The sequence below is a fragment of the Acomys minous genome, assembly GCF_964271855.1.
Source record: "Acomys minous genome assembly, chromosome: 17".
Classification (NCBI taxonomy): domain Eukaryota; kingdom Metazoa; phylum Chordata; class Mammalia; order Rodentia; family Muridae; genus Acomys; species Acomys minous.
Genome location: NC_140500.1, coordinates 33,311,960 through 33,332,648, shown reverse-complemented (window position 1 = coordinate 33,332,648; position 20,689 = coordinate 33,311,960).

Below are 20,689 nucleotides of genomic sequence, written 5' to 3'. Positions count from 1 at the left end.
TCCTGACATCAGAAGCTGTCCCATGTCTACTAACTTCCACCTGAGTCTGTCTTTTTCTCATTATGAACCTGAGAGATATAAACCACACATCGGTCCATTGATAAGACCATGTGAGGGCATGAAACACTATACAACTATGCCATAGATACAAGGTTGGCAGCTGCCACTAATAAACACCACATTTATTTTAAAATTGGTATTTTGGCACAGGGGAGCTATCTCAGCCAGTAAGATGGTTGGATCAAAAGCATGAGGATATCAAATTTGAGTTTGATATCCCAGAACCTATAGAAATAAACAAGGCGTGGTGGCACATGCTTATAGTCTCAGTGCTAGAGGCTGGAGACAGGCTAGTCTCTGGGCCTGCTGCTTAGATAGCCTAGGCCATTTAGTGGTCTCAAGGGTAAGGAAAGATCCTAGCTTCAAAAGTAAGGTGGAAAGAACCCAAGGAACAACCAGGGGCTGACCTTTGGCATCCACACAGGTGTGAATACACAGGCACCTAACCCTAACCCTAACCCTAACCCTAACCCTAACCCTAACCCTGACCCCTAAGAAAATGAACCTGCACACACACACACAAACACACACACACACACACACACACACACACACAGAGAGAGAGAGAGAGAGAGAGAGAGAGAGAGAGAGAGAGAGAGAGAGAGAGAGAGAGAGAGAGAGAGAGAGAGAGAGAGAGAGAGAAGTAAATAAATAAACCAGTATTGGGGCTCAGAAAGTGACATCCCCCAAAGTAGGCACTTTGATAAGCTGACAAGTTTTAGAAGTAGCTTCAGATCAAGGTCCCTAGTGTCTTCTTTTGTTACTTCATGACAATGTCACACTTGGAAAGAGGCTTTGTGCAACATTCCCTTATTGATCTGAGCAGATCTTTCAAAAGAGAAGCAAAATTGCCTTCACGTATCTTACTGGGCCTTCAGTAATCAGGGAGGCTGAATACATTTTGCAGGAAGAAAAGCTGGACCCTCTCAGCAAGCCTGGACAGACTTGTCACACCAAGCTTTCTGTCTTCTGGTGTGTGTGTGTGGGGGGGGGGGGAGTGTGTGCATAGAGACTCGTTGTTTATACACTGATGTCTATTCTCCAGCCTCGACATATATTTTCCCTGGCCGTAGTATCATCTCCAATCTCACCTATTTCCCCTTAAAACTCATAGCCAGCTAACTGTTGGGGAGGAGTACACAAGCTTCTGAATTATTTGGAGCTAACATGTAAAATATGTTTTCTAGTTTCTTCTAATGGCATTAAGAGTTTGTGTAAACTTTTCTCTAATTAATCTGGTGTTTAGCAATTCATACTGGGGAGGCTTCAAGTATAAGAGAACGGAACTTCTCTCCATGCCTATTTCAAATATGAAGCATTGCATCTGTTTGCTGTGATCAGTTTATTCCCGAGTTCAGTTGACCATTTCTAGAAACTGACTTCGAAGTTACAGTGCATCCTAACATAATTTTCTCAGGAAGAAACCCACAGGAAATGGGGGAATAGAATAGAAGGATGGAAGAAATAGAGCCTAGATGACATTTCTGCTAAGACCACACCCATCCTAATTCCTACACAGCTCTGTATTGGGAATAAAAACAGGGAGTTATCATTCCTGAGCAAGATGGCCTTTTACAGCCTGCACAGTGGCATCTGCCATTGGCTCTTGGAGAAGGTGGGGATGATGTACTAATAGAAGGTCCTGAGAACTTCCAGGAGTGGAAATTCTTTCTATGCAGGCCAGGTCTCCAATAAGAGGGTAGCGTTGAGAGCTGTCAGCCATCAACCTGGCCCTTATGAGAAAACATTCAGCAGCACCAACAACACCTGCCATCAACCCTTGTTGGCTCAGAAACGACTTCTCGTACTCACACCATTGATCTGTGCCTGTCTTCCTTGCACAAAAGCAGACCCTTAGCCAATCTACCCACAACCTTCAATCAGCCACAAAACCATCGGCTTGTTAAGTAAGAGAAACTAGAATTTAGCTTTTTTAATTTTAATTTATTATAATTTCTTTAGCCTGCATCCCAATTGTTATCCCATCACAGGTATCTTTCCATTCCCTCCCTCCTTCCCTCTTCTTTCATATTCCCCTCCCCAAGACCTCTGACAGAAGGGGACCTCCTCCCCTCACTGTATGACCACAGCCTATCAGGTCTCTTCTGCTTTCCCTTCCTCTGTCTGCCTGCCTGGCCTCCCCAGGTGGTGGGAAGTTATCAAATCAGGGCACCAGAATTTATCTCAGAGGCAATTCATGCTCTCCACACAACTCTGAAGAATGTGCTGTCCATTAGCTAGATCTGAATAGGGTGTCTATGTTTACTGCATGCATTGCCCTTGGTTGGAACAAAAGTTTGTGCATGTCCCACTGACTCCAGATCAGCCAGCCTTGATGGTCTCCCTGTGGGACTCCTGAACCCTCTGAGTCCTTCCATCTCCCCATTTTTCCACATCACTCTCAACTGGATATGATGCATCATACAACAAGGACATTTGCTCAACTACATTCATAGTGGCCTTATTGGTAATAGCCAGAATCTGGAAACAAACTAGATGCCCCTCAACCATAGAATGGATAAAGAAACCGTGGTACATTTACTCAATGGAATACTACTCAGCTATTAAAACAGGAAAATCTTGACATTTGCAGACACATGGATGCAACTAGGAATGATCACTCCGAGTGAGGTAACTCAGACCCAGAAGGATACACATGGTATGTATAAGTAGATATTAACCCAACATAGATGTCCTCTGAGAAACTCCACCCAGCAGGGAATTGGCACAGATGCTAGTACTCATTGCTAGAAATTAGTTTCAAAGTCATCAGTTGTGTCATTCAGAACTTCTTTGTACAGCCTAAAGGCAGAGATGAAAACAGCATTTGCCAGAGTTTACACAGCCAAAAGACTTTCGCTTAGTTCCTACTCTGAGCTATCTGCTGGTTACACTGAAATGGTGCATCATGCTACTCTTACAGGGGCTCGATGAAATAAGCATGTGGCAGCTTTGAGACCTCCAGTCCTCATACATAAAGGATATTAAGACCTTCACTTAGAACTTCAAATCCATAAAAAGGTAATGTGTCCATGAATAGAGCACAGAACACAAACAAGAAGTCAAGATCACAAGAGTGAGACCTGAGCCAAGGCCCCAAGGCCATTACGAAGCATAGAAATTATTGATGACACCAATGGCTTTTTCCTAATGGTTTCACTCTTCAAAGGGAGGCAAGATAGTCATTTGGCCTGCCTTGTCTTGTGAGAGACTACAACTGGCAAATAGACAGGATGCATGAAGAAATAAGCCAGTTCTACACCTGAGTCTGGTGTTTAGTTGGCCCTGGAACAGGCAGGATGGCAGGTGTCCCACAGGCTCCATCACTCCACAGCTCACTCACGTGCAATGCATCAAGTCCCTGCCAGAGAATAAAGACTGGCATCTGTACTGTTGGGACTGCATCAGATGAAATAAGAACTAAATTAGATGGCTTCATTTCAGTAATACAGATAAGGCACAGTCCCGGAGAATAGGGTTAGGTGTCTGCCCTAATATGAAATAATTTGGAAACAGATATGTTTAACGTGCTGAGACAAAATGTTCGGTTATTTTCAGTAACATGTGCATTCTGAAATGTAAACATGAATATAATTTCAAATTTTCGTCTTTTGTCACATTTAATCTTGATTCCAAATGAAGATTCATCAGCTCTTAGGGTTTTTTTTTTTTTCTAAACCAAGATGGGGATTTATCTACTTATGACTAATGACATTGACTAAATCTGCCTCTCATTACAGAAATTCTTATATATGCCTGGGCCTCATAGGCCTCTAGATTTTTCAATGTCAAGGAGAAGTAGTGGTCAAGGAATAATGATGGAACAACTGCACAAGTTATGGTAGGCATGTGAATGAAGAAAGTGACAATTGCTATGGAATAGGCAATGACCATGTGGCTGCTTGCAACTCACTCAAAGCAGAGAACAAAAAGAACAAATCTGATATTGTTAAGCGATGAGCAGTTGCAGAGGACATAATCCTTGAAAACAGAATTAGGAATTATTTAAGATAATATATCACAGTTTTATCACAGCAGTCAAAAGAAAACTAAAGCATCCAGCATATGGAAGAAATAAAGATCATTTGGAGCCACAGTCCCTGAGTCCAACAGCATCTGAGGCAAACCTTCCTTGAGTCTGTACTTATCACCCAGGACGTTCCTCTTGGTGGTAAAAAGCCATTTTGTGTTTGTCTTTCTGTCACTTACGATCAAGAGACTAAACATGGGCTGTGGAATGACTTGTGGAAGTCATTCTGACTTGACTTCACAAACTATTTAAACCGCTGCAGCTCCCACTGATGGTACACCCCCCCCCCTCAACACTGTCTCTACTCCTCCAAACAGGTGAAAACTGCAATTCCAACAGGCAACAATCATATTCTTTTGTCTGAGCTGACCTTGCGTCAGTTGAGACAAAGCCTTGCGGCATTACCTGAGGCCAGGAATATGGCCACACCATGCAGAAAACAGAAAGGTGTATGTCTATTCTTAGGAGCTAACTTCTTCAGCCAATGGAAGACAGAAATTGGTTTCCTCCAGGGAAGACTGCGCTGAGCTGAGCTAACCCATAGATTCTTAGTGGGCATAAGTGCTAGCTGCCCAGTGTGAGTTCATTCGCCCCTGATCCATCTGCCCAAACACCTCCTTACTCCTTCACTGACCCCTGGAATCACCTTGCAGATAAGCCTCTTGCATTCTAAGGTCTAGCTCAGGGTCTTTTCTTATGGCCAACCCAGACTATGCAAATGACAAAAAGGAAGTGGTTTTAAGGGCATGAAGAAGATAGCAATGCAGTGGGAGCCCATGCCACGTAAGGCATAAGTAGAGACATGGGGACACTCATTAAGGAAGCAGGCAGCAACACAGAACTTAGAGAGAGCGGGGGGCGGGGGGAGAACCTTTGCTACCATAGGTTTTCTATTCACTGTAATTATGAAAATGCCAAGAAAGGGAGCATTTAAGGAACGTGGAATAAATTTTCAGCTCTAATGCCTCCAGTTGGCCTCAGCCTTCAAAATTGACCTAACACGTTGAAATCTGTTTTTCTTCATCAAAGGAAAACAGCATTTATTGTAAGGAGTGTTCTCAGGGGGTTAAGTATGAATGACCACAGTGATTTACAAACTAGAAAGCACTTGGTGAATGCACTTACATGTGATTCTGGAGTGCAGAAAGGGCAGCATTCCCAGTCTAAAGCCACATATGGAAAAACGCAATGTGGAAAGATTATGCCCCAGGAGAGCACTCAGCAGTGAAAGGGGCTAAGTGGGTGTTGCAAATATAACCACCAGCTTATGGGGACCCCACCAGCAAATTGAGTATTGATATAAATTCATTCATTGCTATCAAAATCATATCAATTTCAAGGGTTTTCTTTGAGCATATAAGGAGGTTCCCAGGTGAGTATTTTAGAAAAGAAAAAAGACAGCCATGAAAGTATTTTATGGGCTTAGAAATTTAACTAATTTGGAATCTGCAGTTTACTGCTTCACCAATATTTATGGGATTACAAATGTATCTGAGTATGTGCTTTTGTCCCACATGCTCAAGGTTATTAATGGGCCAGTTGCTAGTTATTAATCTTAATTTTCTAAAAACAAAATTATAGCTCTAGGCTTCTTACAAACTGTAGATCACACATACTAAACCACACCCTAGGAGCCCAATGAGGCTTGAGTCAGAACCCATTAAAGCCCAGAGTGGTAAGCAAAAGTCTGGTGTGAGGCCCACCCGTAGTAAGGGATGGTTTACAAAACATGGTGTTCATTCTGTTTGTTTGCCCATGGCTTTACACCTTAGAGACTCTTTCTACCTTTTGTTTTTTTATTTCTATCTTTTCATAAAAATGTTTACTCAGTTGAAACCTGGGATTCAAAAACAATGAAGAATGGTTGAGCCACCCTGTGCATTAATAGATGAAAGAGACTGTTTTATAAAAAGAGAATAATAATATAAAACTCAGCCATGACACTAATGAGTTCTAAGATGCATGCCAAAGGTTTTAATTACTACCTCAATCTGTTTATAGATGAAGAGGAAACTCAAAGGGTTTGAGTGACCCATCCAATGTCACACAGGCAAGTCTCTGAGTGCAGATTAGTGCAAAGCTTGGCTTTTTAATAAATGTCATCTGTATCACCCACAAGAAAAACAAAGATTGACTTTAATAATTCATGCTAGGCAAAAGCAGGGGTAGAATGCAGTAGAAAATTGCTCAGGCTGTCATTACTCTTTGCAAGGTAAATGGTATTTTACATGACTATTGAACTTGAACTTGAAACTACCTTATTATTAGAGTCTCTACATCATTTCTCTCTGAGAGTCTACCAGCTGCTAAGCGGGGCCCAGGTCAGATCACTTGGGCTTGAGGATCTACAGAATTGGAGACAAGCAAGAAAATGTCCAATGAGAGCCAGCTTTGCCTTCAGTGGTGACAGGTATAAAATTACTGAAGAGGGATGGATAAGATGCCTGGAAAGTCAGCACCAGCCACCTTCTAGTCCCTTCCACATCTTTCCAAGTTTCCATCGATAATTTGGTTCTGGTAATACAGTTTTCTCTTTTATTTTATAAAGATTAATTTTTTCTTGTTTGTTTTTCTTAATCTCAGGGTTTTTTTTTCCCACCTTTTAAGAAATTTATTCACTTTACATCCCAATCAGCCCCCTCCCTCTTCTACTCCTGGTCCTGCCCACCCTCTCCTTTCTCCCAACCCCTCTCTCTTACTCCTCAGAAAAGGGGAGTTCCCCACCCCCACACCAACACACCCTGGCACATCAAATCTTATCAGGGCTGGTCCCAAAGGTATCCTGGCAAGGCAGCTCTTCCGGGGGAAGTGATCGAAAAGCAAGCAACAGAGTCCATGTCAGAGGCCTCCCCAGCTCCCCTTTCTATGGGACCCACATGAGGACTCAGCTGTCCATGGGCTGCACATGTGTAGAGGCTATATACGGGCCTTGGTTGGCGCTTCAGCGTCCTTGTGCCCTACTGGTCCCAGGTTAGTCGGCTCTGTTGGTCTTCTTGTGCAGCTCCAAGTTCTTCAGTCCTTCCCCCAACTTTTGCACAAGTCTCCCCTTGCTCCACCTAACGTTTGGCTGTCAATCTCCGCATCTGTTTCAATCTGCTGCTGGGTGGAGCCTCTCAGACGAGCTATGCTAGGCTTTCATCTACAAGCACAGCTGAGTGTCCTTAACAGTGTCAGGGGTCGGCTCTCCCCTGGGTGGGTCTCAGGTTGGGCCACTCATTGGTTGGATGTTTCCTTGGTCTCTGCTTTAGCTTTATCCCTACATACCTTGTAGGTCGGGTAAATTTGGGGTCATAGTTTTTGAAGGTGGTTTGGTGTTCCCCTTCCTCTACTAGACGTACTGTCTTGCTAGAAGGTGGCCTATTCAGTCTCCATGACCCCTGCTACAAGGAGTCTTAGCTAGAGTCTCTCCCGTATCCTCCCACGAACGTACCCTGTTGTAGGTCTCCAGGTCATCTCATCTCAACAGTGCTATCATCTTCGGTTTCTTTGTTCTCTCCAAGCCCTCTGACCTCCTCCACATGCTCTCCCCATACCTGATCCCCACCTCCATTACCCTCCACGTTCCCTCTCCTAGCCTGTTCCCTCTCTTCATCCACTTCTCTTGTGTATTCTAGTTCCCTTTCCACTTGAGATTCCAGCATCCTCCCTTTGGGTCCTCATTGTTATTTGGCTTCTTGGGGTCTATGAATTATAATATGATTTTTCTCTACTATACAGCTAATATCTGCTTATAACTGAGTACATACCAAGTGTATCTTTCTGGGTCTGGATTATTTCACTCAGGATAATCATTGCTAGTTGCATCCATCTGCCTGCAAATTTCATTATTTCTTTGTTTTTGATAGCAGCGTAGTATTCCATTGTGAAAATGTACCACATTTTTTATCCATTCTTTTGTTAATGGACATCAATGTTTGTTTCCAGTTTCTGGCTATTATGAATGAAGCTGCTATGAATATAGCTGAGCAACTGTCCTTGTTCTGTGGTGGAGTATCTTTTGGATATATGCTCAAAAGTGATATAGCTGAGTCTTAAGGTAGAGCTATTTCTTATTTTCTGAGAAAGCACCAGATTGATTTCCAAAGTGATTAAACAAGTTTGTACTTCCACCAGCAATGGAGGAGTGTTCCCATTTCAACACATCCTTGTCAGCATGTGCTGTCACTTGAGGTTTTTATCTTAGCCATTCTGAGGAGTATTCCAGGGTCATTTTTGCATTTCCCTGATGATGTTAAGCATTTCTTTAAGTGTTTCTTGGCCATTTGAGATTTCTGTGTTGCTTACGGACATAGCTTCAAAGGTGGCAAAATAGCCACTGGGCAAAATGTCCTCCTTCCTGCTACAAACAGAATCTGCTGAAAAAAATGGGCTACTTAGATGCAGGCAGAGTTGATGGCTGCACTCTGCCAAGTCAGGGTAAGCAAATAGTTCCTGCCCTGTGAACAAGTCCGGCAGAAATATTAGGCCAGAAAGCTGAAGATGAGGCTCCAACGTTATAAAGTGTTTTGGGTGAGTAGTCAGGCAGTAAACTGTCTTAAGTCAATTTGTACATTTTGGAAGCTGCTAACCCACACTGCTGGTTCACACAGGAATTTAAGTTTTATTCCTTCTCAAGTCTCTGAGGGGCATTGAAGACAAGATAGCATAGTTTTAAAACCAAGTTTAGTTGGTTAGGGGACAAGATCATTTTAGATCAAGATAAAGAAGTTAAGCTATTAGAGTTGAGATAGGATAAATATCGAATCTCATTCAGAAATTTAGACCCAACAAGACAGGAAAAACACTTACTTCAAACAAGACGAATGCAGATGGCCAAGTCACTATGAATGTAACATGTATAGAACTCATTATTCTCATGATTGTCACATGGTTCCTCCTGTTGTATGTAGTTTGTTTTATATATATGTAATAAAATAAAAGTATATAAAAATCCACTCTAGCTCTGTACCCCCATTTTTAACTGGAATATTTGTTAGTGTTTAATTTCTTCAGTTCTTTATGTATTTTTGATATTAGCCCTTTGTCAGATGTAGGGTTGGTGAAAATCTTTTCCCAATCTGTAGGCTGTAATTTTGTTCTATTGAATGTGATTTTTGCCTTACAGAAGCTTTTCAGTATCATGAGATCCTATTTATTATTTGTTGATCTTAGAGCCTGAGCTGCTGATTTTCTGTTCAGGAAGTTGTCTCCTGTGCCAATAAGTTCCAGGCTCTTCCCTGCTAGGGGGAACTTCAAGTACTAAGTTGAAAGGGTGTGGAAAGGGTGGACAGCCTTACCTTTTCCTGGGTTTTAGTGGAACTGCTTTAGTTTTCTCTCCATATAATTTGATGTTGGCTATTGGCTTGCTTATATAGCTTTTATTAGGTTTAGCCTTGTATCTCTGATCTCTCCAAGATTTTATCATGAAGGGGGGTTGGATTTTATCAAAGGCTTTTTTTTTTTTTTTGGCATCTAATGAGATGACCATGTGTTTTTTCTTTCAGTTTATTTATATTGTGGATTAAATTGATGGATTTTCATATGTTGAACCATCCCTGGCATGAAGCCTACTTGATCATGGTGGAAGATGCTTTTGTTGTGTTCTTGGATTCAGTTCACAAGTATTTTATTATGTATTTTTCCATCAATGTTAATAAGTGAGATTGATCTGAAATTCTCTTCCTTGGTTGAATCTTTCATGTGGCTTAGGTATCAGGGTGACTAGTTTCATAGATTAAGTTTGGCAATATTCCTTCAGTTTCTATTTTGTGGAATAATTTGAGGAGTATTAGCATTAGCTCCTCTTTGGTAGAATACACTGAAACCATCTGGTCCTGGGTTTTTGATTTTTATTTGGGAGACTTTTAATGAGTGTTTCTATTTCCTTAGGGGCTATAGGGCTATTTAACTTGTTTACCTGATCTTGATTTAACTTTGGTAAATTGAATCTATCAAGATAATTGTCCATTCCTTCAGATTTTCCAATTTTGTAGAGTATGGGCTTCTAAAGTAAGACCTAATGATTCTTTGTATTCTTTCAGTATCTGTTGTGATGCCCTCATTTTTATTTCTGATTTTGTTAATTTGGATATTATATCGCTGCCTTTTAGTTAGTGTGGCTAAGGGTTTGTCTAGCCTGTTGATTTCTCAAAAAACCAGCTTTTAGTTTCCTCAATTCTTTGTGTTGTTCTCTTTGTTTCTAGATGGTCTTTAGTTTCTTTTTTTCTTTCTTCCTGACTCAGTGGTCATTGAGTAGAGAGTTGTTCAGGTTCCATGAGTTTGTAGGCTTTCTGTTGCTGTTGTTGATGCATTGCAGCTTTTATTTATGGTGGTCTGATGGTATGAAAGGAGTTGTTTCAATCATCTTATATTTGATGAGACATGCTTTGTGACTGAGTTTATGGACAATTTTGGAGAAGGTTCCAGGTGATACTGAAAAAAAAAAGGGATATTCTATTTTGTTTGGGTGAAATGTTCTGTGGATATCCCAGGCAATTGGAATAAAGACTTTTGTTTAGCTATAAACTGTGTTTGAGTGGTCATCTCTAGTGGGCTACCTATTATAGTTAAAGCCTCAAAATCCCCAGGTTCAGACACTGTACATTCAGATCAGTGACCAGACCTTCTGCACTGTAGAGTTAATGGTTTATCTCAGTGCTACAGGATCCAGCTTCTTTGGGTACCACAGAAAGGGAGAACCCTAGACTACACTCATCTCAGGACTTAAGCTTGGAAATTCTGAAGACCTATTAGAATGAGAATGAACTTCCTTTTCTTTGTAAAAAAAAAGATTACTTCATTTTTCCCCTAGGAGGCCTTTTGAATCAAGCAAAATGGCCTGCCTGTGATTCACTCATGAGTAACCAAAACTAAGGTTAACTTTTCCATCACAGTCTTTTGTACAGGGGGTTGGAGGGCTGTGGACTTTTATTTCCTTGGACTAAAAGTAGAGCCATGATCCCTATCACTTATATATTACACCAGAGTGGCTTGTCTGAAACATATCTATTATATGCATCAACATGGGCTATGCACCATACAAACTGAGGCTCTATGTGTGCAAATTTAGGATGAGAATAGCACCCCTTGGATTGAGAACACATGAAAGTATACCCTACAAAGAATGAGGAATATGGGTAGTGCAAAAAGCCATTACTATTGTTGTACTAAATCGGCATTGATGGATATTTGAAGAGTCTTCTAAAATAAATATGCTTCTGAAAAATTCAGGAGACACTGTTACCCTTTGAGTCAAACTAAAACTGCAAACTCCAGAATGCTACAGCAGCGTTCTGTGCTAACAGATTAGCAAATAACACTGCTACAAATTGTGAATTAATGTCCCTTACCACATAAATGAGGTGATAATCAATTCATGTATTTTATGGTTGTTGAAGTAAGTCCCCCAGAAAGATGTCACCAGGGATGCACAAGTCATTTAAAAACACATTTTAAAGGGTTGATTTTTGTTTATTTGTATAGGTGTGTTCCTGTGTGCACGTATGTCCAATTGCATGCAGAGGCCTGTGGAGACCTGTGGAAGAGGGCATTGGATCTCATGAAACTGGAGATATGGGTGATTGTGAGTCACATTGTGGGAGCTGGAGACAGAACGTCTGTCGTGAGCAAGGCTAGCAACTGATCTTAATCACTGAGCTATCTCTCCTGTCCCAGAATTCTGTTTTTAAAACAGTCTCACATATCCCATAATGATCTTAAACTCCTGATTCTCCTGTTTCTGTATCCCAAATTCTGGGATTACAGGTAAGAGCCACTACACCTGGTGTATAGGGTGTTAGGCAATGAATTCCTGCTTCCTGCCTTCTAGGCAAGCACTCTACCAACCGAACTACATCTTCAGCTCCCAAAATCTTTTTTTTTTAACATTTTTTATTTTATTATGTATCTTTTAAAACATATACATTTATATTATTACACATGAATAAGGTAAACTACATACAGCAGGAAGAACCATGAGACAATCATGAGTTATATTCATGGTGATTTGGCTATTTGTATTTGTCAAGCCTGAAGTAAACATCTTTCCTACCTTGTTACATCTAAATTTCTGAATGAAAGTCAATTATCTGTCATATTTCATCTCTATTAATTTAAATCATCTATCTTGATCTAAACAGATCTTATTCCCTAACCAACTCAACTTGATTGTAAGACTAAACTATCAGGTCTTCAACCCCATCAAAGACTTGAGAAGGAATAAAACTTAAATGCCTGAGTGAACTGGAAGTGCAGGTTAGCAGCTTCCAAAATGAAAAAAAAAAAAATGACTGAGACAATTTACTGCCTGAACAGTCACCCAACTCTTTATAATGTTGAAGCATCATCTTCAGCCTTGTAGCCCATTATCTCTGCCAGACATATTTGATACGCGGAAACTATTGGGGACTTGCTTACCCTGTCTTGGCAGAGTTCGGCTGTCGATTCTGCCTGCATCTAAAGATCCCAAACTCTTGAACGTATTTTTATCCTGGTAGATTTTTGGAATATAATGCATAGTTTAAAAAAATGAAAACAAGTGTTCCTTCAGGCAGTAACTCTATTAGTGGAAAAAAATCACATAAGAGAAACAAAATAAGTAACCATGTGAAAAACCAATGCTGCTTTTACAACCATCACAAAGAGGGATCCTCCTAAATGTTCCACAGTGGAGAAACAAAGAAGCTAACTGAGATCTCTCTAACAATTATTCACACAAAACATGAAAACTACATTCTCTAATAAGAATATACAAACTTCATAAACCTGTATGTAGAAATGTAAAAGTTCATGGGTAAATCCAGAAACATATTCTGCAAAATTAAATACAAATAATAAGGATGTCAATTGTACCTTCATCCATATATTTTTTTAATGCTGCTAATTTTAATACTAATATTTAGTATTTGAAATATTTATTTTCAGTTTTGTGTACATAAATATATATTTATATATATATATACCAAAAGAGGAGGTCAGATCCCCTGGAGTTAGAGTTACAGATGATTGTAAACTGCTCAACATGAGTTCTAGGAACCAAACTTGTGTCTTCTTCTAGAACAACAAGAACTAAGTTATTTCCCTGGCCTTGATTTTAATAATTTAAATTTAATTTTATGATTTTACGATAGTATATTTGAAAGAAGTTTGAAATCTAAAGTGTCAGAAGTTTAGTGAAAATGCCTTTTCTATCCAGCACTTTCTACCTTACACATCAATTCCCAGGGAGGAGAATAATCTTTGTGACATTTACAATTGGCTTCCACATTTTTCTACTATTTGTTTGTTTTGTATAATGAAATTTTGAGGTGAAGCTAGAGTGGTGGCCTTTAATCTGGGAGACAGAAGCAGACAGAGATCAAGACTAGCCTGGTCAATATAGTGAATTCTGAGCCAACCAAGGCTATATAGTGAGGCCCTGTCTCAAAGCAAATAATAAACTTTTAGGCAACATCCTTAAAAGGCATATACAAACACACACACACACACACACACACACACACACACACACACACGCACGCACACATACACACAGGCTGTTGAGCTAATGGCATGCTTGGTGATCTGGATCTGTAACTACTGCTCAGAATCAATCCTTGTTGCACTTTCTGGCTCCAGTGCCTTTTTTGGTTGCTTTTATTGACTTATTAGTTGCCTCACGTTTTTCTTGTCAGTGTTCACCTATGTTCTATATTGTTTTTCACACAAAACAATGCAGTTATTAGGACCACTAATTACTTCCTGCACAAGAAGCACGGTGTTGGTATCAATACCCATCCTTTCCTATAAGTTGGGAGATACAGCTCCATTTTACAGACAGCGGATTAATACGGCCAAATCTTCCAGGTAGTACAGTGAAAAGTAAGAATCTGGACCCTGCCACCTGCAGTTGAAGTCTGTGCAAGCAAACACCTCACTTAATCTTCTAGCCTCCTGTGGATCACCAGCTTGCATGTTAGAGAAGCATCACAGACTAGTTTTTGATTTTTATTCCAGGCATTGGTGGCAGGTTGACCTTTAAAAATGGTACTTAAGCACTCCTGTATTCTCGCAATCACATCATTAGATACTGCTTCCCTTTTTGTGTGGGTGGGTCTAGTGATTTGAACTTAACAGATTGACTACAGGGAACAGAATGGGACATCTGGCTGGAGGAAGGAGAGAAAGGACACCTTCCAACTTGCTTATATCTTTTGTCTGGATATGCCCATGGTTCTCTCTCTTGTAGGCTGCCATGTTTCAGTCTATTCTGCAAGGAAGCCCACATAGCAGAGAACCAAAGGACGACTCCATATATCATCCACCAGGGGACTCAAACCTTCATTCCAAAACGCACAAGTGATAAAATCCTAATAAAAGTCATCAAACAAAATTGAAGCAGACACAAACCTCCTTGAGTCTGAAGACATTAATCATGACCCACAGCCACACTTGGATTTGTAGCTCACTGAAACTGTATAGTCACAAATAAAGTAACTACTTCAGAAGTGATTGTTGGCTAAACAGCAGTAGATAATGAATATAGCCATGATGTCAAAATGAGCATATCTAGAGTCTGTAGGAAATCCATAAAAAAATCAACTTTTATATGAAGGTAAAGGATTACAGAAAGGCTTTCCACAAAGACAGGTTGACCATCCAAAGTCCAATATTTATGAGAATCCACTTTTGAAACATGAAATGTATATACTTCCTTGTTCAGTAAAGCATTTGTGTCAAGTGTTGAACACAAATAGGATTTTCCATCATTCTCGTGGATGAGATTTTTAAGTCATTAGAGGGAGAAGAATGCCCTCACATTCAGCAATGACTTAGGATGGTCCTAGGCATTCCATCAGGAAGCGTTCTACCCTTCATAAAATAATTAACAAGAAGTAGTAATATTATCCATGACGTTATGTTCCAGGAATGTATGTTATTTATTTCCCTTTTATACAATGTTTCTGTCTGCTGATTTCTCTTCACAGGGTATTTGCAAAGACATCATTTCATTACTAAGGAATTAAAGAGAGACCAGTGACAGGTAAATGGCCCCACTAATGTTTTCAAGTACTTGCGAAGATTTTACCCTGCAAGGAAGATGAGCCATCATTGGTTCCTAAGCAATAGCTTACTTAACACGGCTGGGTTTCATCCTGACTTAATGAATAGAGAGACACACTCTGGGCAATAACCACTTGCATCTCCCACAAATCCTAATACTTAAACTTAAGTATTTTATCACTTTGTTTTCCTACACTTGCTTCCATCTCATAAAAGGCTCTCGTACTTTTACTCAAGGTCTTGAAAAAAAAAAAAGCAAGTGGTTAAAACTTTTTTTGGCTAGTGTAAGGGCTGAAGTTTGTTCCAGAAAAGACAATAGTTAACATAACTGTTACTTACATATTTCTATTTTTTTCAAAGACAGAGGAAATGAGACAAGCTGGGACTGAGCATTCACTAGCCTAGGGATATGGGAACAATCAAGATGCAGGGTCCAAGGCCATTGTAGTCTCATCCTTATCTCTCAGAAGATGTCGGCAGTACATGCTGAGGTGCCCGGTTTCTCGGCAGCCTTCTACAATGCCACATTACAGCTCCGTGATTGCTATCCCATCCATTATGGTGTCACTAGATATGAACAGTTTGCAGTTTGCTTTCTCTTCTATGGGTTTGCAGTCCAGAGGGGGCTGGCACCGTGAGCTGTCAGCTACCTGTGAGGCTTGTGGGTTGGCATCTGCCTTGCCCATGGGGCAGGCTATGAAAGGGAATCCAAAGGTTGTCTCTTTGATGAGGCGACACACAGAGCTACACTTCTGAGCCCTGTGATCAAACCGTTTCTTTGTTCAGGTCACATTTACAGTTTCTGCAGATTCCAGTGCTGGCAGCTATAATGAAGCATGAATATGAATTCACTGGTAAGCCCCAAACATGGGGATATGGCTGAGACCAGGCTGGGGCATCAAGAAGGGGTACTATTTGTGAGGAAGAAACAATAGAGGGGCAGAAGTCTAGAACAGGTCAGTTTTCAAGTTCAGAAAACTACTCAAAAACTAAATGCTGCCATGCATCTTCTGCCATTCACTTAAAACAATGTCCTCTTTTTTGGTTTAGCTCAGTGAATCCTGGGGACGCTGCAAGAGACAGGCATTTCCCATTTTCCCCATGCAGTTTCTAGTTGTATGTGAGGATGTTGAGCCTCAATAAGGCTGGGCTATACAGCCCTTTGGTGGAAATGGATGGATTTACACCTGGCTCTGCCATCACCTCAAGCCACACTGGGATGCCACCTGAAACTGTTCAGGTTAGCAAGAGTTAGAAGAGGCAGGACAATATTGAAGAAATGATGGGAAAGAAAGGGTACAAGGCTGAGTGTGGAATGCTGAGCCGAGACCACTGTAGCTATAACTGTTGAAGGCCAGCTTCAACAGCACAGGGTAAACTGAGGCAGGCCATAGCTGGGCGGCTGGCTGATCACCCAGCAGACTTTATATGAGGGTAACTTTTCAGTCCAGAACTGACTGGCTTCCACTCACAGTGGTAAGCTAAGGGGCCAGAACAGATTGTTCTTGGTGGGGCGGGGGGGGGGGGTGTCAGAGCTGGTAACTTCCTGGCAGGGCCTTCCATCTGATTGGCTCTTCGTGGGGGCTTCCACTGGTAGTGTCAAGAGTCTAATAAAGAAAGGAAAGAAGGAGAGAAAATGCCCCCCCCACACACACACTCACACACCATTTGCACCTGACGATGAAGTCAGACAGACTACAGCAGATAGGTTGCAACAAGCTTCTTCTTTGTGACTGGAAAAGAATTCCAACAACTTTATTTTTTTTTCTTCCACAGCTTATATGTCCCACCAAAATCTTTCAAGTAGTGATTTCATTCTATTTTTCTTCAAGTGAACAATTACAATGTTCCCCCAATACCCTCAAATTATCAAATGCTTTACATATTATGGGTGAGAAACAAATATGAAAAACAAGTTATTCCCAAGAAAACCATATGTATTTGTATCTAAGAAACTTGTTATTTATTAACAAAGTGTGAGCAAGCAAAGTAATTTCTCACACATCTTTTCTTTACCAGAAGGCTACAATTTGTGGTTACAAAGAAATAATCAATTATCTTAAAAGGTAATTGTATACAAAATCTTAAAAGAATCACACACCTAAAACTTTGTATAAAAACAATTAGCCATTTGTACTTTAAATCTTTAAGTTGTGCATCTACTCATTAGTGATTTCTATTAAATCATATCAGGAAGCTGAGGGCAAAGATAAGTACAATCTATGATATAACCAGACTCGATTTTAGGTGGTGAAGATTCCTAGAACATAGAGATTGTCCATAGATGTCATTATCAATTGGACAGAACACACTAAAACAAGCACAGAAATAATATAAAATTAGGACAATAACAAATGTCATGGGGAGAAAAAGTGCTTACAGCATAGTTAGGTAAAGCACCCTTATAATAGTGAGAGTGAGGTAAAGACTATAAGGCTTTGAGGGCTTTTACTGCAAAGATGATTTTTTATTAGAAAAGTGTGGTATGCCAGGAAGAAGGCACCAGGGCAGGATCAGTGGCTAGGCTCGAAAACAGCAAGGCTGGCCAAAGCAACTCTGGGATCTAGATGGACAAGGGAGGAGTAAATAATGCATTCTACCATCCTAGTTGGTTTTCTAGGCCATCTCAGTCCAGAAAACAGGTGTGGTCATATTTAAATGAAATACTTGAACTAGGCATAAACTTGGCATTTAGCTGGAGTGCCTTCTAGTTTCCAGCTCCCTTTGTTCAACCTGGTTTTTCCTTGGGGAGATGAGTGGGTAAAAAGAGAGTGAGATTTGAAGTTGTGACTTACACTGTGCCCACTGAGGTGATGGCAGTGCAGCAGCTGCCAAGCCACAATGATTAGGGGAAAGATGAAGATGCAGGTAAGAGAACATGGTGAGTGATTGGGTGTGATGTGACCAACCTAGAAGCTTCTCCAGCAGCAGACTCAGGGATCCAGAGCATGGGCAGTATCTGGGAGCTAACAACAGGAAATTTCAATCCAGGAGAGGCATGAGAATAGAATGGAAACACTAATTTTAAAAAATTCCAGACCAATTCTACCCAGGAAACTGTCCTAGTAGAAAATCTTTTGACAGCATATAACTTGTATGAGAAGCTTATTCCTGAACTTGCAGCAGACCTAGTTGGGTGTCAACTCATCCACTCTGTCCCACAACAACTTATTCAAAGGCACAGGGATGTCAGAAGAGCCTAGTGACTTACAGGGACCCAGAGATATACAGATGGAAGTATGACATTCCAGGTGTGGCCAAAACCAAGGGAATACATGTGGGTTATCAGTAGTCTCTTCGGCACTGCCTAACTATGCAGGACCTCAGTGTTTGCATTTATTAGTAGAGGATAGTACAGCATGTGCCACTATTGACAAGTAGGCGTTTGGGGAACTGTCATGTCATACTAAATGTCTTCATCCTTCTGAAAACCTAATCCTCTCTACTTACCTATCTCAAAGCAGCCTGGTGCCTTTAATGCATTCAGAGTGAATTCAGTCTTGAAGACTGCTGCTTCTCCAATAGCATCCCTCCTGCTTTTTAGAAGACCCTCCTTTTAGAATATACCATAACACAATGATAAACTACACAGTGTAGAAAGTGCATAAACTAGTCTCATGGTTGAGCAAGATTTCCATCAGCATAAGTAATACCTAAGACAATTAACTTATAAAGAAAAAAAAATCCCCTTATTTTGGCTCATGGCTTTGGAAGTGTGAGCTCAGGCAAGCTTGGCCCCCATGCTTTGGGACTGTGTGAGGCCCATCATCGGCAGCACATCATAGTGAAAAATGTGAGTTTTATGTCTCAAAATTGCTCACATCAAAGCCAGGCCAAAAAAGGGGGAGGGGGGGATGGCTTCAAGATCTCACTAACCAGCTTGGAGGTACCCCTCCTGTGATGGTTAGTGTTGTCAACTCCACAGAATCTACAGTCAACTTGGGGATGGGGAATGGCTGCAGGGGGACTGTCTTGATTGTGTTAGTTGACCCATCTCAAGTGTAAGTGGGACCATTCGCTAGACAGGGGACTCTGGGCCCACAGAGCAAGCAGCCTGAGCACTAGCGTTCATCACTGCTCTCTGCTCCTGGTTTTAGTGCCATCTGACCAGTTCCTCAAGCTCCTGGTGCCTCTACTTCTTCACCATCATTGCCTGAAACTTGAATTAAGAACCAAAATAAACTCTTTCTCTCTTAAGTGGCTTTTGATGGATTGTCTTACCACAGCAGCCAGACAAGAAACTAAGACAACTTCCCACTATTAAAATCCCCAGCACCTTCTAACAGTGCCACACCAAGGAACCAACCATGGACACACGGGCCTTTGGTGGCCACTCAAGATTTAACACATAATGGTTGGCTATTGTCGTTAAGTCTAATGAGCTGGATGTGTTGAGGGAGCTACACTCGTAGGCAATGGTTAGTCCATTGGGTTTCTCTACCCTGCATCACCAGACACGCATCAGCTATGTGTTCCGCCCCAGCATCATGATAGCCTCTTTGCTACTAAGAGATCAGAACTTCTCTGCTACATCACAACCTCGTGGGAACATTCTCCTACATGTAATTCATTGTTGCTCAAAAGGTCATTTTTGCTGTTTTACCCCAATCTCTTAGTCTACAGTCCACACTGAAGCCTACTCTGTAAGAAAGTCTGCTCTCCTGCCAACAGACAGTATGCCTCACATATGGGAACCACTTGTGTCTGATGAGTGGATACTTGGAGGCCTTATGCTAGAGCTAGCTCTGTGCTGTGTCTCCTCTCAAAAGCAGATGAGCAAATATTCAAGAATTTCATTTGGGCTGATACTTGGAAGCCAGCCACAGTGGCTACAGCTTATACCATGGAAACAGGGACATTTTGTAAGAATTCTTTTTCCGAAGTGCTTGTTTACCAGCAAGTCTGTGAATGTATATGGAACAGTTTCTTACAACTATATACATCAAGTGTTTTGACATGTGAATCTTTTCTCTTATTGAACTAAACAACCTGATTGCAAAAGCTACATTTTTTTTTTTTTGCTGCATTTTCCTTGTGTTTCTCCATAAGTGTCCCCTATAGTGGGCCACACTTATATTCTGAAGCATTGTACTTACTTAAAGAAATAAAATGGAGGGGACATAAAACAAATAGGATGACATGCTAAATGTGGGTAAGGAAATTGTGGTAGGTTATTATTCCTCATAATTCTGTGAATGCGTACATATATCGTAAGGAAATAAGAGGAGAGAGAAAACCCAAAGATGCCCTTTGGCTTCAGATCTGATGTGCCAGCCCCTAGGGAATAGAGGGACCAAGAATTCTGGCATCAATGTATGCTCATGTGGGATGGGACAGGACTGCAATTAAGCCTTCATTTCCTTGTGAAGTTGAGCACAGAAAATTATAACACCTTGTGGGACTCAAAAGGGACCTTTACATCATCTACAATCAGAGGTATTAATTAGCACGTATCATATGTATCTGCTAAATGCCTCTGCAAAACATGTTTGAAAAATTCAAAATTATTAGTTGCCTCCCCTACAGATCACTTTTTTTTTCATTCGATGGTAATTAATCCTGAAAACTCAGCTAAGTTGA